The 24,102-nt window shown below is 47.5% G+C and overlaps 1 protein-coding gene across 4 annotated transcripts in view; it reads left to right on the top strand.

The window, feature by feature from the left end:
* The window catches only part of MRPL11 (mitochondrial ribosomal protein L11), an 893,931-nt gene that overhangs the window by 767,174 nt on the left and 102,655 nt on the right, over positions 1-24,102 (top strand). The window lies entirely within an intron of this gene.

Below are 24,102 nucleotides of genomic sequence, written 5' to 3'. Positions count from 1 at the left end.
AGGGGTCTACAGTGGAAGTGATGCTGGGGAGGAGGGGTCCACAGTGGAAGTGATGCGGGGGAGGAGAGGTCTACAGTGGAAGTGATTCAGGGGAGGAGGGGACTACAGTGGAAGTGATGCAGGGAGGAGGGGTCCACAGTGGAAGTGATTGGGGATGAGGGGTCCACAGTGCAAGTGATGCGGGGAGGAGGGGTCTACAGTGGAAGTGATGCGGGGGAGGAGGGGTCTACAGTGGAAGTGATGCAGGGAGGAGAGGTCTACAGTGGAAGTGATTCAGGGGAGGAGGGGACTACAGTGGAAGTGATGCAGGGAGGAGGGGTCCACAGTGGAAGTGATTGGGGATGAGGGGTCCACAGTGCAAGTGATGCAGGGGATGAGGGGTCTACAGTGGAAGTGATGCAGGGGAGGAGGGGCCTACAGTGGAAGTGATGCGGGGAGGAGGGGTCTACAGTGGAAGTGATGCGGGGGAGGAGGGGTCTACAGTGGAAGTGATGCAGGGAGGAGGGGTCCACAGTGGAAGTGATTGGAGAGGAGGGGTCCACAGTGCAAGTGATGCAGGGGATGAGGGGTCTACAGTGGAAGTGATGCAGGGGAGGAGGGGTCTACAGTGGAAGTGATGCGGGAAGGAGGGGTCCACAGTGGAAGTGATGCAGGGAGGAGGGGTCCACAGTGGAAGTGATGCAGGGAGGAGGGGTCCACAGTGGAAGTGATTGGAGAGGAGGGGTCCACAGTGCAAGTGATGCAGGGGAGGAGGGGTCTAGAGTGGAAGTGATGCGGGGGATGGGGGGTCTACAGTGGAAGTGATGCAGGGGAGGCGGGGTGCACAGTGGAAGTGATGAGGGGGAGGCGGGGTGCACAGTGGAAGTGATGCGGGGAAGGAGCGTTCTACAGTGGAAGTGATTCGGAGAGGAGGGGTCTATAGTGGAAGTGATTTGGGGAGCAGGGGTCTACAGTGGAAGTGATGCAGGGGAGGAGGGGTCTACAGTGGAAGTGATGCGGGAAGGAGGGGTCCACAGTGGAAGTGATGCAGGGAGGAGGGGTCCACAGTGGAAGTGATGCAGGGGAGGAGGGGTCTAGAGTGGAAGTGATGCGGGGGATGGGGGGTCTACAGTGGAAGTGATGCGGGGGAGGCGGGGTGCACAGTGGAAGTGATGCGGGGAAGGAGAGTTCTACAGTGGAAGTGATTCGGAGAGGAGGGGTCTATAATGGAAGTGATGCGGGGGAGGAGGGGTCTGTGACTTGCTGGGACTCGAGACGAACATACATAATATCAGGTGTTGCTTCATGATCGATTCCCCCCCCCCCCATGTAGAAGGGCTGTAATCATGAGAATTATTCTAACCCAATGTGATGGTCATCCATTTATCAACGTTGGGGGGGATAAAGGGCTGAGCCGGCCATGCTGGGGTTCGATCGTTGACCCCTCTTGGCAGTTTCAACCCGACTCGCGCAGACATCAGAGAGATTCTGGTGAGTGCTCTGACCTGCATCACTGAAAGCTGCCATTGAGTCGCACAGAGCTTTGTCCACTTGCATCATTGCTCGAAGCCGGGTTCCACCCTGTCAAACCGTCCAAATATCTGAAACGAGATACTGCCGACCACTAACTGCCCCCTTGGTCCATTTGGGCCCTTGAGACTGATTAGGGCACTTTTGCACCTTTTTTCACCCAAAGACATCTCCTTTTTTGTGGTTGCATATCACCCCTGTATTAATACTCTGAGTGCCACATTCTTCCATCTGTTGTATCTCCTCTGTCTTTCCACAGGGGTGAGTATTGTACATTTTTTTGTAGATAGTTCTATTGCAGATTTATTTGTTTTATTTATTATATTTATAGATTTATATTGTGCCGAAAGCCTGCAGGCATTGGGGCGCAGACATGTACACAATCAAGATAACATACAAAGACGGGACAAGGGCCCTACCTACGAGCAGAACCAATTGGACTCAATACTTACTTAAAAAAGAAACGTTTTCAGATTTCTTCTGAAAATTACATAGTTTGGCTGAAGTCTGAGCGATAGTGGCAGTTTGTTCAATTTTTGTGCGGATAGCACTGGGAAGGCTCTCCCCAACCCGTTGGTTTGTCTTTGGGGTAGGACAGAAATCTGGCCTACTGCCTCTGATCTGAGAGAGCGCCTCGGGACGTGTAGGATGATCCTTTCCTTCAGATATTTCGGCATTTTCCCATGGAGGCACCTGTGGACTAGGGTCATGGATTTAAAATGTATCCTGTCCTCATTTCTATCGGCTGTGATATGATCACTTTTAGTTTTCTTTCTTTCTTATTCTTCTTACCGAATTGTTTTCAATGACCTGACATTTTGCTATGCAGTGTCTAGAAGTAGTACATTTCCGTAATCGAGTCGAGAGAGAATGGTAGCCCTTGCAATAATTGCGGCGTTCTCTTCGATTAGGTACAGTCAAATAGCCCTAAGAAGATGAAGATGATAAAGGCAGTTCTTGTTAAGGTTCTCGACTTGAGTACCTGCGCCCAGGGAGTCTTCCATGATTTGGTTATTTATAACACGCTTAATACCCAAAGGTTTCTAAGCGGGGACCGACCTGTGGTGCTCCGTGTCGTCTTGCTTCCAAGGTGAGCGTGTTGCCCCTGTGCTATCCTTCCATGACAAGTACTAGGGTTTTCACTTTGCCTGCAACATGAATGGATGTATCTTTGATGATGAATGATTTATATTCGGGTCCAAGTTTGGGTTGTGCCTGCTGGGATCCGAACATCATCTCAGTTTTGTTGCTGTAGAGGCACATCCAATTTGATTCCATCCATGCCTCGATGATGTTCTATAATGTTTCCATCTTTGTGCTGTCCTCTGAGTACTTGCCGCTTAGTTCCACCACCAACTGGTGTTTTTGATTAAAGTATATATATCTTTATAGAACCTTGATTCGGCATTCCCTTTATTTTGGACCGTATTAATGTGTTTTTTGGGTCACTACTGGATCACTAGTCTTCCCTCTGCGCACGTTCCCAGTAAAGGCAAAGGCGGTATGTCTCTTAACTGTGCCTTTTTTTCTTTTTTGATTGCCTTGGCTCTTGCTTTGTAGAAGTGCGAGGGCTGAGTGGGCATTGTCAGTTTTCTCATACTTGTACTCCTGTGGAGCAAATCCATTTGGCCACTGGAGGAATGCAGAAATGGAGCAAACAATGCATGCAGTAATGGAGGTGATGGGGTGGTCAGGAAGGGTCCCCATGATCACGATGGTTTATGTTGCTTGAACCATATTGATGACTGGGGTGGTGGCGAACTGAGCGGGATGTTACACTTTCATATATATCGATTGTAGGTAATTATGGATGGGATATGTTATTTTTAGAGTTACTGTTTGTGTAGAATTGATATGTATTAGCTTGTACGTGCAGAAAGATAAAATGTTAAAACAACCAAATGTAACAAAAACCATAAACACGATTCACACATGGGGAATTCATGAATCCCAAAATAGTGGGCTTTTATTTTTACAAATGAATCAAACACAGTAGTTGAGGTTGTTTGCAAGGTGAACTTTGACTTTTGAGAAACTGATTCTGAGGTTTCAGAGGCCAGGGGATGGGTGAGTAAGTAACTTCAGAACCTTCGCGGTCAGCTCAGCTGCAGAAAATGGCCACGAATTGTATGTTGTGATAAATGTTGCAGACGGCAGAGGTAATCTCCTGATGAATGAGAGTGTGACAGAAGGGGTATCAATATTTGTTGTGGCTAGCAGTAAAACATGGGGTGAGTCAATGGCCAAGGCTAAGTAATGGGGAAAACAAGGAGTTTCAATTGTATTTTCAGGTGTGTGGTAAAAATGGCGATTATTTTGATTATCATTTTCCCAATAAATCAGTGACCTGGGGGATGAGGGAGCATCACTGACTCAAAGAGAAATTATTTACCCAGCCTTTCTCGTATCGCTTGAAATAGTTACGCAAACTATGTGCAATTAAACATTAAGGTTAAAAGAGCTTAGGCCAGTTATTTCTAGTAATGAATTATGTCTGCATACAAATGTTTAACTGAACAATGATGTCATGACCCACCATGGATGAATTCTAAGGCGAGGTGTGGTCTACACATGAGCTGAAGATAGTAGATAATCTAAGGGCTATCGATGAAAACGTAGGAATTGGCAAAAGATGAGATTTCTTTGAAGAGGGTTTTGTCCAATCACATGGTGGTGGTGGATTGTAATAAAGTATCTGGAAGTGTTTTAACTGTTGCAAAAATGTATATAAGATGTCAACTGGTTTTTTGAGACTTTGGTTAGTTTGGTCCTGCAACACCATCTAACTGTTCCCTGGATAATTGTACAATAAACTTGCTTTATGTACTGCGAGAAACCTGAGGGCATCCCTGCATCTTCTGCCCATGGGTCTTCTTTTCAGGTGGCCTGGGAAAGGCCATCGCCTTTGGATCCTGACCCTAGGGGCAGAGAAGTGAGGGAGTATCACCTGGGTGGAGGGTCCTTGGGGATTGGCGAGAGGGCGTCCCTGGGGGAGATGCAGCAATTCCCCTTCCCATTCCATGATGAACCCGTAATCCCAGTTGCATTTATGGGTTATTGCAACTTCTTTACCCCTAGCCCAGATAACATCAGACAGTATTGTCAATTTAGAAGCCACAGAAAGAGGATGAAAAGGAGGGAGGTTAATAGTGGGACATGGTAACCCCCTTTCCCTTATGAAAATTAACCTAACCCTTCCCCATCCTTTATGGCTGATCACAAGACATCGTTCCTCATTTCCCCTCATTCAACCTACTATAGTACTGGGACGAGGAAGAGGCGATTAGGAGTAGTGAACACTAGTAAGTCATTTCACCACTCTAGTACAGAGATAATAAAGAGGCCTGCAGAGTTTTCAAAGGTCAGGCATGCCCCAAGTTCTCCTCTAATTGCAACAAGGCGATTACAGTTGGAAACTCGCGCCTGCAACCTGTCAACTGGTTGCAGGTGTATAAGAAAGGAGACCAACAACAAAGGAACCAACAGGAGATCCTGTGGACGAGAAGGCAGCCGTGGTGGGTCCTGCAAGAGCATCGGGATGCTGGCAGAAGACCCCAGAGAACTGTGGAACACAGGGCCAGATGGGCGCTAGAAGACCACAGGTGTGGGACTCTCCATGGTCGGAGATATTCAGCCGGAGCTGCAGGCAAGGAAAAGGAAGCACAGTGACAATCTGCAGAGAGGAAGTGGAGCTGCCGGAGAGAATGGGCGAGAAACCAAAATGCGAGCGGGGTTCGCGATTGAAGGAAAACCAGCAGGCAGAGTCAACAAGTAAAAGGACAGCTGCCCGGAAGGAACGCCAGGGGCTAGTGAGTGAAGAGGGAAAGTCACTTGAGGTGTGGCGCTCCTGGTAGCTGTGCAAGCCGAATGCTGAATGAATGTGCATGATGAAATAAATCCGTAGCCACGGGATGGGAGCCAATTAAGTATAATGTAATAGGCAAGCTGCAAAGTAAACAATTACATATTTTGATTACTGAATGAATGAGAACGTTTTGGCAAAGCTATGATCTGATAACAAATGAATGGGAAATTCAGATAGTGCCTCATTGAAAGCAAAGTACGAAACAAGAACGCAAGTATGGAAGATTGTGAGAGATTATTACAGCAAGGTGGGGAAGGAACAGAACCACTGCGAAGTAAACTATATATATATATATATATATATATATATATATATATATATATATATATATATATATATATATATATATATATATATATATATAATTACAGTGTGGCAAGACCAAAGACTGGTAAAGGATATGTGATACCTTGTGAGTTCGAACTTTCATGTAAAGCCAAGAGGCAGATGAGGAGAATCCAGTGAGTGTGAACCTTCACATAGGGGCATATACAGAAGAACCTGTGTGGGCTAGAAAGCCTAGGGTTCCTGGTGGCGCGACCTGTCAAATGTGATTGTTTTCAGAGATATGGTCCCTGGTGAAGGACTTTTGTAAGCCTGAAATGCATTGGACACTTTCCTTGTCGTCTCCCAAATAAAGAATTCATCTTTTTATAAAATATCGTTTGTTGCAGAGTATTGTCTATGAACAGTGACGAAATTCACTAATTGGATTATATGTTTTGAAATAGCAACATTATTTGCAAGGGATCACACGGCACTGTTGGGCCTCACCCCTAGGTGTTCTCATCATGGGTGTTCCCACCAACAGCTAGGGGTATCCTCAGCAGGTACAGAAGAGCATCAGTCCCATTACCTCCCGACTCTTTCCTAGTACCAATCGTTACTTTCAGATGATCCCATATTTTGAAAAAGAACTCTGCTTTTCTCTCCCCCCGTCGAAGATCATAAGCAAGGTCTCCCCAATGCTCTGTTTTTTCATTATTTTCCCAGACAGTACCTGTCAAACCACAGTTTTCAGTATTTGGGGCCTCAAAAACCTGTGCCGGTGGACCCGCTTGTGCCAGTGGCCTACTGCTTGCCCAGCAAACTGCCGGCCCTCTCGGCTATCAGGAGAGCTCAGTGGGTATTGAAAGAGAGGCGGTGGGGCAAGAAAGAAGGATGTTGAAGCAATGAGGGGGGGAGGCACTGATCTAGATGAAGGGCAACATATCTGCCATGAAAGTGTGACACTGTCATCCATTGTATCTATATTTCTTTCTAGCTCATCCTCGCTCACTGTAACTCACTCACTCCATCACTCTCACTGCCACTATCACTTACATTATCACTCACTATCCCTTTATAACGTGTATCTCATCACTCACTGTCACGCTCTCAAAGGGTTTTCTTTGAAGTAAGTAGTACACAGTGGGAAGGCGGGCTGTCTGGGCATGTAAACACAAGGCCGTGACTGGGACATGACCAACCACCCTTTCCTTCAGTGCAGCAATGCAGAGAAGCGGGCGATTGATCGCTTTCAAATATGCACGCGCACGCACGCACGCGTCAGGGAAGAGGAATTTTGACAGTGTGGCCAGGGATGCAGATCACACAGGAAGGGGGCCACTATTGTCACAAAGTGTGAAATGCATATGGATCCAATTAACACTCTCTATTGCACTAACCTGGATGCCACTGCCTTATCGACCAGTAACTTGCCTGTCAATGCAGCAGGAGGGAATGGCACGATACACTGGCTGCATACTTTTTGTACTTGCTTCTCTCGCTTCTTCTGTTTTCTGTCCGCTCTGCAATCAGTCACTAATCCAGCAGTGTCATGCCAGGGTCTGCCTAAGACTCAGTGATTCTGCGCCCTGGGACACACCTGTGTACACCTGTGCCATGTGATCATCGGCCGGGTCCTTTCAGGCAGGCCCCATTAAAACTGAAACTCATGCTCTGAATGGCGCAGGGTTATCTCATGAGAAACGTGAGCTGCCCATCCTGGAAACCAGAATGAAGGGACTTCAAAGAGAAGGTCTGGCAAGGCTGCTTGGAGTTGCAGAATCATTGCGAGTCCCTGCTGTTGGCTGCCCGTTCCCTTATTTCTCGGCTTAATAATAATGGGAACTGTTATGAAGATCTTCGAGAATTTCAGACTGTTGATATCTCGCATCCCTCATGAAGAGTATAGCCTGCCCTCAGACCACGTTACCACAAGAGGCGAAGGCAATATGCCCGTGAGGCTGTGCCTGTTTCACATACACACAAAACATGTGATTGGCATACCTCTATGTGGTGCCACAGAGATCAACATACATATATGCTGTACCAAGTTGCCTAATTTATTGATATATATATATTTCTGAGGCTTGTGGAATCTGCTTAGATCACATGCTGTGCATAGGCCGACATCTTTGATATATATATATATATATATATTTCTGAGGCTTGTGGAATCTGCTTGGATCACATGCTGTGCATAGGCTGACATCTAGTGGAAGCTGCAGAGTATTACAGTTTGTTTTTCGAAACTCGAAAATGGGCGTTGACATAGGGCGTGCCAGTAATACTATCCCTAGTGTGATGTCCACTGTACCCATGATCCCTCACGCGTGTAGGACCCTCAGATTGTTTTTTTCCGCCATACTTGTCGGAAGCATTGCGTTGCGTGGATTTCCCTGGCTTTCAGCCATTTTGCTAAAAATGATATATATATTTCCCCGTTCTTTCACTTCCACGTCGAGATCCGAAGATCGACGCTAGTCCGAAGAACAAACAACCGTCGAGAGCTGCACAACAGACTTTGGGCCTCGGAAGGCCTCTGGCCTCGGCCCTGCAAGTAGGGAGAGTGGGGGATGGAAACATACTCACACTCATTATTTCCTACATACATTAGCCCGCTGCCTTTGGGTGACATATGGAGAGTACTCCATTTAAATTTTGCCCCAAGTGCAACCGCAAGTACCCTTGGGTTGACAAACACGCCACCTGTAACCTCTGTTTGCCTAGGGACCACCCCGAGGCTAACTGCAGAGCGTGTAGCCTTTTTAAGGCTAAGACACTAAAGGACCGCTCCACTAAACGTTGGGCCCACCACCCAGTCAGCTCGAGGCCAGCGAAGCGGTGGGTGCCTTCAGTGACGGCAGCGACGCCGCCCCTTCGGACGGCGAGGGCACAGGTGTGTCGAAAGACACCCAAGAGCTAGTCTTTGACCCCAGAAGATTGTCCACCAGGGCAGTTATGGGGACCACACCCGGCGACACGAGCACTACCACAACTACCACACATAAACACACTAATCCCAACCGGGACTCGACACGCGTGTCGAGTTCTCGGCAAAAGGAGGCACTTGGAGAGTGGTCCACGGAATCGATGTCCTCTGGGCGTTCCAGGTCGAGATCGCCTCATGACACAAGGCAGCCGTCCACAGTTGCAAAAAGTGCCTCACTCCCCAAAGTCACGGAGGTACGATCGTCAGATGATGAGTCCGACCTCCACCCCCAAGCTGCACGCTTAGAATCAGCCCCAGCAGCCCGTTCGGTTTCTGCCTCCGAAGGTCGACGTGCACACTCGAAAGATTCCGAAGGTACCGTACACACCCCCGAATCTCGAAGCTAGGCGTTGAAAAGTGCAGAGGAGGTGAAAACATCAGGAAAACTCTCTTCTACTCAAGTGGAAGGGGACAAACAGCAGAAAAAGTAATCACACTCTACTTCGGCACCCCAGACACACAAGGACATTCACAGGTCTTCAGATAAAGATACATCTAAGACCCCTGTCCCTGTCACTAAACCTAAAGTTGTCCCTCCCACTCTAGAGGTTATGGAAATAGGAGAGGAGCCTCGGCAGGAGGTTGTAATCCCCAGCACCAGGGAATGGAGCTCTCAGGACATAGACAGGGTCACGCGGAGAATGTCTTCCTTTGCTAATTTCTACGAGAAAAACACAGAACATTTTCTCAGTTATCAGAGTATTCCTGACAACGCTACTCCTTCAGGATCCAAGGACCCTCAGACTCCTAATAAGAGACCTCGGTTTCACACTCCAACTCAGGGCCTGATTTCAGACCCTTTCTACATCCAACCTTACCAACAGTATGATGAGGATCCAGACATAGAAGTGTTGGACGACCAAACAGGAGTCGATTATTATGGAGATGACGAGGGTCAAGGTGAGGAGGAGGAAGACGAGGCAGAAGTCTACAATATAGACTCTCCTGTTCGCAAAGAACCACCGGTTACTGACTCCCCAGTAGATAACCAGCCCCTTCTAAATGAGGTCTTGGCTAGAGCTGCAGAGCACTTCCACATAGATACTCAAGGGGCACAAGAAGAGAGGGACTTTGCAGAGGATATCATGGGGGGCAAGAAACCCATTGCTCAAGCAATTCCAATTCTGAAGTCCATACAACACAGAATTGACCCTTCACTCCTCACCCCTAAACTCACCAGGGCTGTTAACCCCAGAATTGAGAAAATGTTCAGAGCTGCCCAATCAGACCCACTTTACATAAAGGGTCAACTCAAGCCCGACTCACTAGTAGCCACTAACACCAGGAAAAGGGCGGGGACACCTCTATCGGCATCTGAAACTCCCCCAGACAAGGAGAGCAAAAGAATTTATGGGTTAGGAAGGAAGGTGGCCTCAACTTCTGCTTACCAAGCAAGAATCGCCAACACCACCACTCTGCTGGCAATTTATAATTGCCACCAGTGGGAGCAGGTAGCTGCTCTCATTGACTCCGCACCGGAACCACTAAAGGGACAGTTATCCCAGGTCGCGTCAGAGTGTAGAGCGGTGTCCGGATGCATTCTAAAGATGACCTTTGATACCGCAGATAATGCAGGCCGGCTCATAGCAGAGAGCACCGTCATTAAGAGGCATGCTTGGCTTAGACAATCTGGGTTTAAGCCCGAGACCCAAGCTACCCTTATCGACATGACGGTGGAACTGAATGTCTTATTTGGAAAAGCAGTTGAGGAGGCACTCAAAACTGCCAAAGACGAGTATGATACCTTAAATCCCTGGGACAATTGACTAACAAGCCCACGAACCAAAGAGGGAATAGTAATTTTCTTCGCTCACGCAGCCAAAATTCTCAGAGGGGCTCCAATTACGCACATGGGCAGGGTACATTGTGGGGGTGGCAACCAACAGACTATCCATAGTTACGGCAGAGGTAATAAAAGGGCCCGTGGTAGAGGCAGCCCAGCCACAGGCGGGATGCCTGCCGGAAAACAGTGATGCTCCGCTCAGGGTCCCTTCCCACGCATCCCCAGTAGGGGGGCGCATTTCCATCTTCACCCAAGCATGGGAAGGGATCACATCAGACAGATGGGTGCTGTCCACAGTGTCCGCAGGACTGCATCGAACTTCTGGAGCGTGGAGCGCCCCCGCAACCACCCTCCACGTCAAAAAATTCACTCCCTGGACCACCAGAACATCCTCCTGGAGGGAATCGTCAATGTTCTCGCAAAGGACACGATAGAACTCGTCCCGAGCAACCAGGTAAACAAGGGTATTTATTCAACTTACTTCCTTGTGCCAAAAAAAGATTTGACAATGCGTCCAGTATTAGACTAACGCCCTGCAAACAAGTATGTCAAGCCCCAAAGATTTCGCATGACTACTCTCCAAGAGGTAATCCCCCTCCTAAAAAGCGGGGATTACTTGGCAACATTGGACATGAAAGATGCCTATTTTCATATTTCCATGTTCCCGGTGCACAGAAGATTCTTGCGCTTCAAGGTGGACAGTTAGCACTACCAGTTCAAGGTGCTGCCCTTCGGTATAGCCTCGGCTCCAAGGGTATTCACCAAGGTACTGACGGTGGCGGCAGCACACCTACGCAGGGAGGCAATCCCAGTGTACCCTTACCTGGACGACTGGCTCATCACGGGGGAAACCCCAGTAATTTGAAGATCCAACATCCAAAGAACTATCGACCTCCTCTTCGAATTGGGTTTCTCGATCAACGAGAAAAAATCAAGCCTGGTGCCGAGCACCTCCAAACAGTTCCTAGGAGCTGTCCTAAACACTCAAGAGGGGTTGGCCTTTCCATCAAAGGAAAGAATTCGGAATATACGGCTGCAAATTCCTCAATATCAGCCCGGTCGTCAGATAAGGGTGCGCAAAGCAATGGGTTTGCTAGGCATGATGGTGTCATGTATTTACCTGGTTCCCCACGCGCGCATGCGACCCATGCAGGAATAGTTGGCGAAACAATGGTTGCAGGCAAGTGGTCAGTGGGACGATCTAGTGGTCGTTTCGACAACGCTTGTACAAAGTCTTCACTGGTGGACGAGAGAGAACCTGTCAAAGGGGAAACCCTTTTTCGATCCGGAGATGCAAGCTGTAGTCGCTACAGACGCATCCCTATCGGGGTGGGGAGCACACCTCCTTCACCACACAGCTCAGGGTCTCTGGTCTCACACAGTGGCCAAGAATCACATCAATCTGCTAGAGCTTCTGGCAGTCTTCAGAGCGCTTCAAGCGTTCGAACCCCACCTGATAAACCTGTCAGTGCAGATCCTAACAGACAGCACTACAGAAATGTTTTACATAAACCAACAGGGAGGGACTTGTTTGCCAAATCTGTCCAGGCTTGCCCAGAAAATTTGGATATGGGCACTCAGACGGAACATTTACCTGTCATCCCAACATGTTCCAGGGGATCTCAATTCACTGGCGGACGCTTTAGGCAGGGATCCCCTTCCAGAAGAACATGAATGGTGTCTGCACAGAGAAGTCATAGAAGACCTCTTCTCACAGTGGGGTTCCCCACTATAGACCTATTCGCCACAAGCGAAAACAGACAATGCCCAGACTTCGCATCCAGGTTCTCCCAGCCAGGCTCTGAGGGGAACGCCCTGTGGATGAACTGGTCAGGGATGTTTTCCTACGCTTTTCCACCCACTCCTCTGATGAGGAAGTTGGTCAACAAGATGCACAGGGAATCGACAACGCTCATCCTAGTTGCTCCCATGTGGGCGAGACAACCATGGTTCCCGCACTTGCGAAGACCTAGCAGTGTGCGAACCAATCAAGCTCCCGTGCTGGCACAACCTACTATCCCAGCACCAAGGACAAACAGTGCACCCTCAACCCAGTTCAATGAACTTGGCTGCCTGGCTCCTTAAGTCAGAGTTTGGCCATCTCAATCTACCTCAGAGGTGCATGGATATCCTAACGGAATCCAGGAAACCAAACACAAGACACTGTTACTTTGATAAATGGAAAAGATTCGTTATCTGGTGCCAGAATAAACATATCAACCCGGTTGATTGCACTCCTTCCCATATTGTCACCTATATGCTCCACCTGCTGGACGCAGGTTTGGTATTTAATTCACTCAAGGTACACCTGGCGGCGCTGTCAGCCTACACCACCTCCCATAACAAGGTGTCGTGGTGGAAAGTACTAGTGGTTAAAGCCTTCATGGAAGGGGTAAAGAGACTCCACCCTCCAATTTCAAACCCACCACCAGTTTGGGACCTTAACGTGGTGCTTGCTAAACTCATGCGGCCACCCTTTGAACCCATGCATAAGGCTAGTCTCAAACATCCGACCTATAAAACTGCCTTCTTAGTAGCCATTACATCCATAAGAAGGGTCAGTGTAATTCAGGCTCTGTCAGTGCAGGATCCTTTCTTTACTGTTCATAAGGATAAACTGGTTTTACGAACACACCCTAGGTTCTCACTAAATTCATTTCTAAATTCCAGTTAACCAGTCCATTGAGCTACCGGCCTTCTTCCAAGAACCCAAAAGCTCTGCTGAGGTGAAACTACATATGCGAGATGTGCGAAGAGCGGTCCTCTACTATGTAGACAAGACCAGACCGCTAAGAAAAACAGACCAACTGTTTGTCTCCGTAGCTACAGGCAGAGAGGGAGATCGCGTCTCTAAAGGTGCCATCTCAAAATGGATAGTAAACTGTATCCAGCTGTGCTACTCCCTTTCTGAGAAAACTCTGCCTTTTACGCCAAGAGCCCACTCTACTAGAGGCACTGGGGCCACTCTGGCTTTCATTGCAAATGTACCCCTGGACACCATTTGCAAAGCAGCTACATGGAGCTCTATTCACACTTGTACTCAGCACTACTGCATTGACACTCATTCCAATACAGATACTCAAGTGGGACAAGCGGTTCTAAGATATCTGTTCGCTCATGACCCTTCTCACATCCCACCTCCTTCTTCTAACACTGCTCACTAATCTATGCACAGCATGTGATCTAAGCAGATTCCACAAGCCTCAGAAGGGATACATTACTCACTGTAATCGTATTTCTGATGCTTGTATCTGCTTAGATTCACATGCGCCCGCCCTTCCTCCCCTATGAGAAAAGGTGCATGGATGCGTGTAGTCTTATCTATCTGCTTGAATAATCTGTACTCGCGCTACTCCTCATGCTACCTCATGTCAGAAAAAATGCAATCTGAGGGTCCTACACGCGCGAGGGATCATGGGTACAGTTGACATCACACTAGGGATAGTATTCGTGGCACGCCCTATGTCGACGCCCATTTTCGAGTTTCGAAAATCAAACTGTAATACCCTGCAGCTTCCTTTTAGATGTCGACCTATGCACAGCATGTGAATCTAAGCAGATGCAAGCATCAGAAATCCGATTACAGTGAGTAATGTATCCCATATATATGTATTTATTAAGGGGGCTGGCCGGATGTTTTGTTTTCTCCAAATAGGCAGTGTCTGCAGAAGTCACAGCGGATTGGTTCCTCCTGTAAAAGGCAGCATAAGAGCTCTCCATTGAGTGCTACGCTGCAGTAATGAAGGGGATAAGGCATATCTCTCATAGGGTTTCCAGGTCTCCTGGCCTTGAAAGTGAATTGAAACATCTTAACAAGCAAGGAGAGGATGGCAAGGAGCACTCCTCTGAACCCCCATCGTTTTCAGCTGATTTGGGTGCAGAAGCCATGAAAGAGCAAACTTCATCAGTCCCGGGACCCACATTCAGGTCTATATCTCTGGAACTAGAGTGGGTGGGGGGTGATGGGAATATTCCATGCCCCTCCTCAAAGAGGATCTGGGCCTGAAGTGTCCAGAGGAAGGAGAAGATAATACCTCTGGATTTTTGGAAGAAATGTATAAGGAACAGTGATGGAAAGATAATCCTGAAGCATTAGAGCTGGAACCCGGAGTTCCACACTTTTCGTCAATTCAAGGATTCGTTTCCCGGAAGATCTGGAGAGGATGCTTTAAAAGGTGTGGCGGGGTACTAAGGAACCGACTTTTACTTGGTTCCTAATTCAACGATGCTCCATCATTTTGATCAGAGGTTCTTAGCAATGCGAATGTGCATCCTCACTTTGGAGATCTAATTGAACAATCTAACCTTTCACCTGAGAATACAGCTGCAGCAGATGTTGTCTGGAACATTGAAAATGCTCGGGGTAAGATGTTCAGTGTTAATATATGGCCTTCCACATAGGCAATGATATTTTCTGACCTAATTGGAACACATCGAGTGGCAGGCACGTTTTCCTCTGACATGTTCCACAGTGTAATGAGCAGTGACCTCGGGCTATAGCCTCAAATATTGCAGCCAGATGCCAGCTATGACTAAGAAACTGCAGTGCCGCAGGAGCTCAGAACACATCCCTGACTGAATTACCATTTCTAGGTCCTACATTCCCTCCTGAAGAGGAAGTGTAACGATTGCTAGCACATACTGTCTGTCCTACAGAGGGAGAGAGAGGCCCTTTGCATCCCGAGCGACACCCACAGATGCCATCCAGGAGTTGGCGTTCCTATAGTGCTTGACTCGGAGGTGCCCCAGCCATACAATGACCAGTAGTCTCTTCTGTTCCGCTCTCTCCTCCACCTAAGGCAAGGACTGTTTTTAGAGCAACAGCTGTAGTCGGCGCCAGTTGGAGCACCTCTGGATCACTTCCGGTACGCCCGGCAAGAGGTGGCAGGCATGCAGGTGCCAGATGCAATATCCTGCAGACACTGCTTCCAGACTGCTGCTTGTGTGACTCACTCCATGTTGTTCTTTCAATTGTTGAGATTTTCAGGACGGTGCTCAGCAACTCCTAATTTATTTATAATTTATGTATTGGTTATTTAGCTAATAAAATAACTTTTGACCGCAAAAACAAAATTAAAAAATGCAAAATTCATTTAAGATTTCAATTCTAAAATCCCTAAAAATATTAACCAAACAATCAGCCTCACACACAAACAGAATACAATGAGATACCATACAGTAAGGTGCATATACGTAAACTGCATTAAGTTAAAGTGCATTTTGATAAGGTGCAGGTGCTTACAAGTGGGAATCGTATATTACACAGGGTTGTCCAACTGCAGGCTGTCCCGGAAGCCAACGATCGAAACAACCATTGAGGTCGTACAGCCAGTTGATATGATGAGAATGTTGGTAATACAAAGAGAAGTCCACTCACCACGTCTTGATTATGTTAATCCTTCAGTCTCAGTTTCGACAAAATGTGTTTGGCTGTGACCCCCCCCCCCCCTGCCGCACTGCCAAAACACTGCACACACTGTGCGTGCTCCGGGCTGTGGGTGATTTTTACAAGGACTTGGGGAGCTCCACCGCCGGGCCAACAAACACTGTGGAAAGACTCTGGTGCTTGTACTTGACTGCCATAGTCTCCTGCTGCACTGCCAACACACTGCACACACAGCAACTCCTAATGAAGAAATACGTCACGATTACTTTAAACCAAAATGTTTGTTTCTTTTTTGTTTTCATTTGTAGACCGCACGCAAATCCGTAGGCGTCAGGGCCCTTTTACCAGTTACAAGGGCCCAGGCAAAAATGTAGATGCAATGTTTCCGAAGTGGCAATACATATAGATCTACAAATATAGCTAGGCATAGTTACTGAAATATAGTATCGAGTATAGCAACATCTATAGGGGTGCCCATCATACATACAGCAATGGTAGTTTAGGGGTGAGTGGGTTCGTTATGATTGGTTATTTATAATGCGCTTAATACCCAGAGGTTTCTAAGCACGGGGACCCGTGGATCGAACATGTGTTGCTTTGTGTTGTCTTGCATCCAAGGCGACCGCGTTACCCCTGAGCTATCCTCCCGTTCAGGGATATTGTTCCATCCTATTCCTTGTGAAGATGGCATTGGAGGGTTTCCCCTAGTTCTGGACGGTCTATTACATAACTGTTCAACATGGAATCACTGCAACATGTTATCCCGATGGTTCCACCTCAGGATTGGGTAATCGCTAAAGTCTCGGAAGACACGCATTTTCACATCCCAATGCACAGTAGCCATCAACGACTCCTTCAATTTGCTTTGGAGCCAGAGGGCTACCTTTTTATTTATTTATTTCATTTTTTACACGCCTAGACCTTTGGGTATCACAGCGAGGTTCCAGACACCTTATCAAATTTCTTGCAAAATGTTACAGTAATAGTTAGAATAACAGTAGGGCAAGTGGTTCTTAAAAAGTGTAGAAACAGTGTAGAAAAACAGTGTAGAAGAAGAAAAAACACAATGTAGTTCCACTGAGGTCCTGCATAGTTCATGGATACTCATTAAGTCAGTGAGGTGAATCTATTATGAAGGTGGAGGTGGGAAGGCCTGGTCAATCGGTATTTGTTGAACAACCATGTCTTCAGTGATTTTTTTGAAGCTTGCAATAGTTTCTTCATTTTTGATTCTGAGTGGTAGGGAGTTCCACAGGGTGGGGGCCAGGACTCTAAAACGACTCCCTCCTGCTTTGGTGCTTTTATGGCGTGGAATTTCTAATAGTGCCTTATTATTCGATCTGAGTACTCTGCTGGTCATTTTCTTCTTCATAGCATTGTTAAGGTAGCTAGGGGCTTTGTTCATGAGACATTTGTAGACAATACATAAGGTTTGGAAAATTATTCTGGCTTTGAAAGGCAGCCAATGATTTTCTCGCCTAATGTTAGAGATATGGTCTGATTTCTTTATTCCTAGAGCCGCCCCAAGAGCTTTGTTCTGCAGCAACTGCAGTTTGCTTATATTGGCATTAGAAGTTCCTAGAAGGAGGACGTTACAGTAGTCGAGCTTGGTTAATATCAACGCTCTGGCTAGTGTTATACAATTGACGGGTGTAAGAAATCGATGGCTTAGCGCAATGAGTTTGGCTATGTATGCCGTGAAGGATGAAGGGGCTGAGATATGTCTACGCATGGTGAGATTGTCATCTAGATCAACACCAAGAGTTTTGACTTGCTTGAGAACTGGTATCAAGGCGCCATCAATATTGATATGTGAGTAATCAGGATGGAGAGAGCTTGTTCTAGATTGGGATCCTACGATGAGAACCTCAGTATTCTCATCATTGAGACAGAGGCTGTTCATTGGCATCCAACTTTCACTGATAGCGTAGATTTTATTTATGGTCCGGGCAGCTTGGGCGTAATCCCCGGAGATAGGGATAGGGATAAGGATCTGACTGTCATCTGCAAAGTTTATGTAGATGACGCCCATATAGTCTAATGCTGAGAATAGGAGTTTGGTATAGGCATTATACAGGGTCGGGGAGAGGCATGAACCTTGGGGTACTCCAATGGGCACCGCTATGGGGTCAACTGCATCTTTCCCAATGGCAACTCTGGAAGTTCGTTCAGCTTAAAAAGATTTGATCCAGAGGGTGGCATCCGTGGAGAAACTGAAGTCTTTGGCTAATGTGTCGCAAAGGTTGTCATGGTCTACAGGGTCAAACACTGCTGATAGGTCCAGCAGCAGCAGTATGACCATTTTTCCTGAATCTCTGATGGTGTCTAATTGGATTTTGAGGTCAGTGAGAGCGGTTTCGGTGCTATGGTTCGGTCTGAACCCAGATTGTCTGGCTCCTAGGAGTTTGTTCTGTTCGAGATGGGTTTGTATTTGGTTACATGCTATTTTATCAATAATTTTAAGAAGGAATGGGACTGTGGTTATGTGCCTATAATTGGTCGGAATGAGTGGGTCCAGCAACAGCTTTTTTAGTAATGGTGTGACCCAAGCTTCTTTTGATGCTGGCCGGTACGACATTGGAGCTGAATGATGCATTAACCAAATTGGTGAGGGTGGGAGCGCATAGTTTAAATGTGCTGGGAAATTGTATCCTTTGCAATTAGATTCCTTTAGTTTGTCTATGGTATTGAGCACTAGTTCTTGGGAGACTGGAGATAAATGGAAGGTTGGGGTATTATATACTGAGGGACAGGAATTTGCTTCCACTAGAGTAGGTTTTTCTGCTATTATTTTCCTTTTAGTGATGATTTTATTTTGTAATAGTTGGATTTTAGCAGCAAGCGCATCTTGAATGGTAGTAATAATAATTTATTGTGACTTAGTTTACAGCGAAACTTTACACATAGAATATATCTTAGGTAAGAACAAAATTGTAGTAAAAAGATTATCAATAATTAACAACACATTGCATAAAAGATGCCAAGAAAAGCAATACATTATATTCTCTAAATATACATTTCCTAAAACCATATAAAACAACTTCAATTTTAAATTTGCGTTTACATTTACAATAATTCTGGAATCCTGGCTTGCCACATACTGCCCTATAATCTCCACTGAAAATTTTCAAATGGAGTATCAGTCTAAATACCGCAATATTACGGATCCTATACAAATAAATGCCAGTATTGGCCAGCGGTCCTTCGTGGTTTTCCTCTTTGGCTATACATCGGCTCTTCCTTATATCCGTCTATATGGTTATCCTAAGTCTTATTTCCACAATCAGCCAGATACTGTACAATGCCATTAAGAGCCTTATGCTGTGAGTTAATGCAGTGGTGCCAGAATAGTTCCTCATAGATATAACCTTGGTTATGCACAAACGGCCCCAGACCAAGGTTTATGGTATGTGACATTTTGCAACACTCGGTCAGTACATGTCTGGCCGTTTCAAGGCGATTCACTCCTTTACATAACCGGCAGAGCCGTAATTCTAGGGGGATCATATCTCTTCTACCTGTTATCATTAAGGTAGGCAGTTGTTCTAGCCTTAGGAGTAATATAAAACGTCTAAGTCTCCTATCTGGGCATAAATTGAGATATCTCTGCAGATTTAGTATATATGTAGTGCACCATTCTTTGCAAGGTTGAACAGGGTTGATGATCGGGGTGGGGTTTTTCAACTCTTTGAGGATAGAGAATAATTCTTTTGAGTCTGAGGATGCATTATTGATCCTGGTATTGAGCGCATTTGCTTTATGTGCAGTGATGGCTGCTTTATAATTATACATTTTATTTGCAGTGTTGAAAGCGTCAGTTGTTTTAGGGGTGTGAGATTTGATATAGCAATGTTCACACGAGCGCTTGATTCGCCTAAGTGCTACTAGTTCCTCATCAAACCAGAAGGAAGTTTTTTTGTACGATCGTCTAGTTTTAGTGATACAAGGTGCTAAAGTATCTATTGCCGTTGTAAGGCAGTTGCAGTAGGTATCTGCAAGGGAGCAAGGGTTGGCATTAGTAATCTTGTCAGTGAGGGTATTTTTTAGAATTGGAAGTTTAAGAATTCTTGGCTAGGTCGGTCGGGTCTAACATGGCGACATTTTAGTTTCACTTCAAATAATATAAAATAGACAAATGTTTGCTTTCTAAGGTTTTTCTGTAAGGTCGCATCTCAGACGGTCAATGGTAAAGCCAAGAAAAAAAACCACTTAAAAAGTATTCAAGAAAAGGAAAAAAAGGCCGAGAATGAGGCTGTTCCTTGTTTTAAGAAAATAATATTTAATGCGTTGAGGTGCCCTTTGTGATGACACGTGTTTCGGTCCCTTAATAGACCTTTCTCAAATTGGGGCTCTTATTCTTTGAACTGCCCCTATTATTTTAGCTTTTGCAGAGAATATCCGCTTTCATTAATGGGTTAGATCCCTGAAACTGCATGAATCGTGTATAATCGCGCACCGAGTGTCGCGATTATACACGATTCATGCAGTTTCACGGATCTAACCCGTAGATCCCTGAAACTGTTCAAAGAATAAGTTCAAAGAATAAGAGCCCTGATTTGAGAAAGGTCTATTAACCTACCTGCTCTGGAGACTGCAGGGGCACTCTCTCTTCTCAGTCTTCCACCACCCACGCTTATACTGTCCAGATTAGGAGAAAAGTCTGGATTTTGCCTGTCGTCCTCCACACTATCTGTCACTATGTCATCCGCAGCACTCCGGTAAAGTCGACTGCCCACCAAGCTGACGAGGGATTCTCAGCAGAAAAAGGTAAAGGAAGTGCTTAGCCTCGGTTTCCTGCTTCCGGAGGTGCCTGCCTGAGATGCTGCCTGTGAGACCCTGCTGCTGACCGGCCCTTTACGCTCCCACCTGCCCTGAAGAGACCGCTTTCTAACTGCAGCTGAGCCCTGCTTTTTCCAGTTACCTTCATGTGCATCAAGGGGGGTTGGGCAGTTCTCAAAGTGTAAGAAAAGAAGTAGTGGAACTATGTTCCCTGCTGACCTGCCCCCGCTCCCTACAAACCCCATCACCATGCCCCCCTCCCATGCACAATACAAACCCCCAAACATATGCACCTGCTGTTTAAGGGAACGTTCAGTGCAGTGCACTGCAAGTGCACGTTTCAACTTCTTCTTACACTTTTATTTTAAAACAAAACCATTCCTGAACAGTTTCTCTTGAAAATTAAAGCATAGAAATAGTAAAACTTAATTTTAATAAAGTACAGGGGCACTGCTTCCAAGCGCTCACGCCCACTTGGACCACTGAGGTTGGGTGGGTTGCGGGTATACAGGAAAGGAGGTGGGGCCATAAAAACTTGTTAACATGGTGGAATGTGGAAAATGTATTGGTATATGATATGGCATTTGTAACGCGCCTATACACAAGTGTTTCAAGGCGCGACGAGGCAGGGAGGGGGGAACAAGGGGAAGACAGACAACAATCCTACTAGGCCAGGTGTCATTCAGATCGCGCAAGTGCAGGGGTAGGGGGAAGGGAGAAAGTGCAAGGGGAAGGGGAGGGGGTAGGTGCAGTACAAGGTAAGTAGAATAAAATAAAATAAATAAGAGGGCCAGCTGGTGGCAAGTGCAAGGTAAGTGCAGACAAGTGCTGGGAAGGGGGGGCTGTAGGGATACAGAGACAGTCCCGCAGTGCAGGGGTTGCCAGGGAGGCAGTGCAAGTGGAGAGTGGCTGGGCCCAGGACCGGCGTCGGTGAGAGTGGCCCAGTTGCAGATTCAGTGCAGTTTCAGTGAAGAATTAGCAGGGGAGAGGGAGAGAGAAAGCAGAAACAAAGAGGAAGGTTTTGAGGTGCTTCCGGAACCGGAGATGGTTCTCCTCAAGTTTCAGGGAGGCAGGAAGGCTGTTCCAGAAGGAGGCCCATGTCGCAGAGAGAGATCTACCCCCAGCTCGTTGCTTCGAGAAGCGGCTGACCCTGAGGGAGTTGGAGACGGATGAGCGAAGGGCTCGGGAAGGAAGATATTTAGGAAGAGAGAGTTGAAGGTAGTTAGGCCCCAGGCCCCAGAAGGCCTTGTGGACAATGCAGAGGGTTTTGAACTGTATCCTCGCAGCCACTGGGAGCCAGTGTAGAGATTTCAGTCCTGGAGAGATACGGTCCTTGGGCTTGAGGCCAAGGACAAGTCTCGCAGTTCTGTTCTGGATATGAGTTGCAGAGGGCGGAGAGTGGAGGCAGGCAGATTAAGATGGAGGCTGTTACAGTAGTCCAGCTTAGAGAGAACCAGGGCTCGGGAGACAGTGAGCTTCTGGGGGAATGAGAGGAAGGGAAGAATACCTCTGAGGAGGTGCAGCCGGTAGTGTGACTGCTTAGAGACGTCAGATATATGAGGAGAGAAGGAGAGTGTGGAGTCGAAGATAACCCCGAGGTTTTTTGCCTTGCAGGTAGGAGCGGGAAGAGGGCCAAGAGAGGCCGGCCAGAGAGCTGCAGGGAAGGAGGGGGTGGGTGTGCCGATGAGTAGAATCTCAGTCTTACTGGCATTAAGGCAGAGGTCATTGGCGGCACACCATTCCTGGATAGCAGACAGACAGTCGGAGATGAGGGAAGGAGAGGAGGAGGCCGAGGGTAGCCTGAAAATGAGCTGGGTATCGTCGGCATAGCACTGAACGTTGGGGCAGAGAGCAGCGATGCGGTGGGCAAGGAGTGCCAGATACTGGTTGAACAGCCAGGGGGAGAGATTTGATCCCTGGGGGACACCACAGGTGGAGAAAAAGATGTCAGAGAGGAAGGACCCCAGTTGGAGCTGGGAGGGTCGATTGGAGAGGAAAGAGGTCAGCCACGCCAGAGCCTGACCAGTGATACCCAGTTTATCACGGAGACGGTTGAGCAGGATGGCATGGTTGACAGTGTCAAAGGCAGAAGAGAGATCGAGCAGGATGAGAACACACGGAGTGTTGGAGTCGAGATTCGAGAGCAGGTCCTCACGGATGTTCAGGAGAGCAGTTTCCGTGCTTCTGGCAGCTCTGAAGCCAGATTGATGGTCATGAAAACTTCCAACAGATTCAGCATGGAGGTTAAGCTGGGAGATGGCCAGTTTCTCCAGGAGCTTGCCCAGGAAGGGAGTGATAGAAATTGGGCGATAGTTAGCCGGGCAGGAGGGGTCAGAAGAGGGTTTCTTAAGAAGAGGGTGCACAATGGAGTGCTTAAGGCGGAAGGGAAGACTCCAGAGGCGAAGGAGTGGTTGCAAAAATCAGCCAGGGCCGGAGCCAGGGAATCAATGTGGTCCTTGATAGTTTTGGAGGAACAGGGGTGAACCTGTTTAGACGAGACTTTCATAGATCGGACTTGTCTGGAAACCTCATCAGCAGAAAAAAGCGGAAAGGCAGGGAAGGAGGGAGGAGGGGTGGCTGCAGAAGGGCCAGAGGAAGAGCCAGGAAGAGAGGGAGGGAGGTGAAAGGAGGAGAGTGAGGACAGGATGTCCTGAGTTTTAGAGATGAAGTGAGAGGCCAGTGCTGTGCAGAGGGCCTAGGAGGGGACAGGAGAGGTAGAGACAGCAGCAGGGTTGGCAAGCTCCTTGCAGATTTTAAAGAGTTCGGCCGAGTTGTTAGATGCCGCAGAGATGCAGGCTTGGATAAGGGCTCTCTTCTTGGTGAGAACGGAGAGACGGTATTGCCTTTGGAGCAGGCGGCAGGCCAGTTTGTCAGAGGCTGAAAATGAGGCATGCCATTTCCTCTCTGCCACCCTGCACTTGCGTTTAAGGGTGACGAGATCCGAGTCATACCACGAGTTACATTTGCCTTTGGGCTTCAGGCGGATTCTCATGACAGAGGCAAGGATATCAAGAGTATCAGATATAGCAGAGTGGAGCATGGAGAGGGCTGTCTCAGGGTGGGAGTCAGCCGAAAGGGGAGCTGGGGGCGAGAAGGTGGCAGCGAAAGCCTCAACTGACACGCGCTTCATGGGTCGGATGACCGAGAAGGTGGGTGGCAGTGTTGAGGGTGGCTTTGCCTGTGGGTAGGGAGGGTGAGGTGGGAGGATAGGAGAAAGTGATCACTCCAGGAGAGAGGAGTGGAGAGAGGGGCGGAGAGGGGAAGGGCGGAAGAGATCAGAGCATCAAGAGTGTGCCCTGTAGAATAAGTAGGTCCAGAAGGGAGAATAGAGTGAGAGAGAGTCGCAGAGATCACGAAAGAGTCCCGTGGGGGGACAGGAGGCATCCAAGTGGATGTTGAAGTCACCAAGAAAGAGGAGTTGAGTGGTTGAGGACAGGAGTGAGGAGGCGAGGTCAGCCCACTCGGAGAGGAAGGAGGAGATTTGACCAGGTGGCCGATAGATAGTAGCCACGGTAAGGGAATGG

The sequence above is a fragment of the Ambystoma mexicanum genome, chromosome 2p (assembly GCF_040938575.1).
Source record: "Ambystoma mexicanum isolate Mex_15411 chromosome 2p, UKY_AmexF1_1, whole genome shotgun sequence".
NCBI lineage: Eukaryota > Metazoa > Chordata > Amphibia > Caudata > Ambystomatidae > Ambystoma > Ambystoma mexicanum.
Note: the sequence above shows the minus strand (reverse complement) of the source record. Positions and strands in the feature narration are given on the sequence as shown.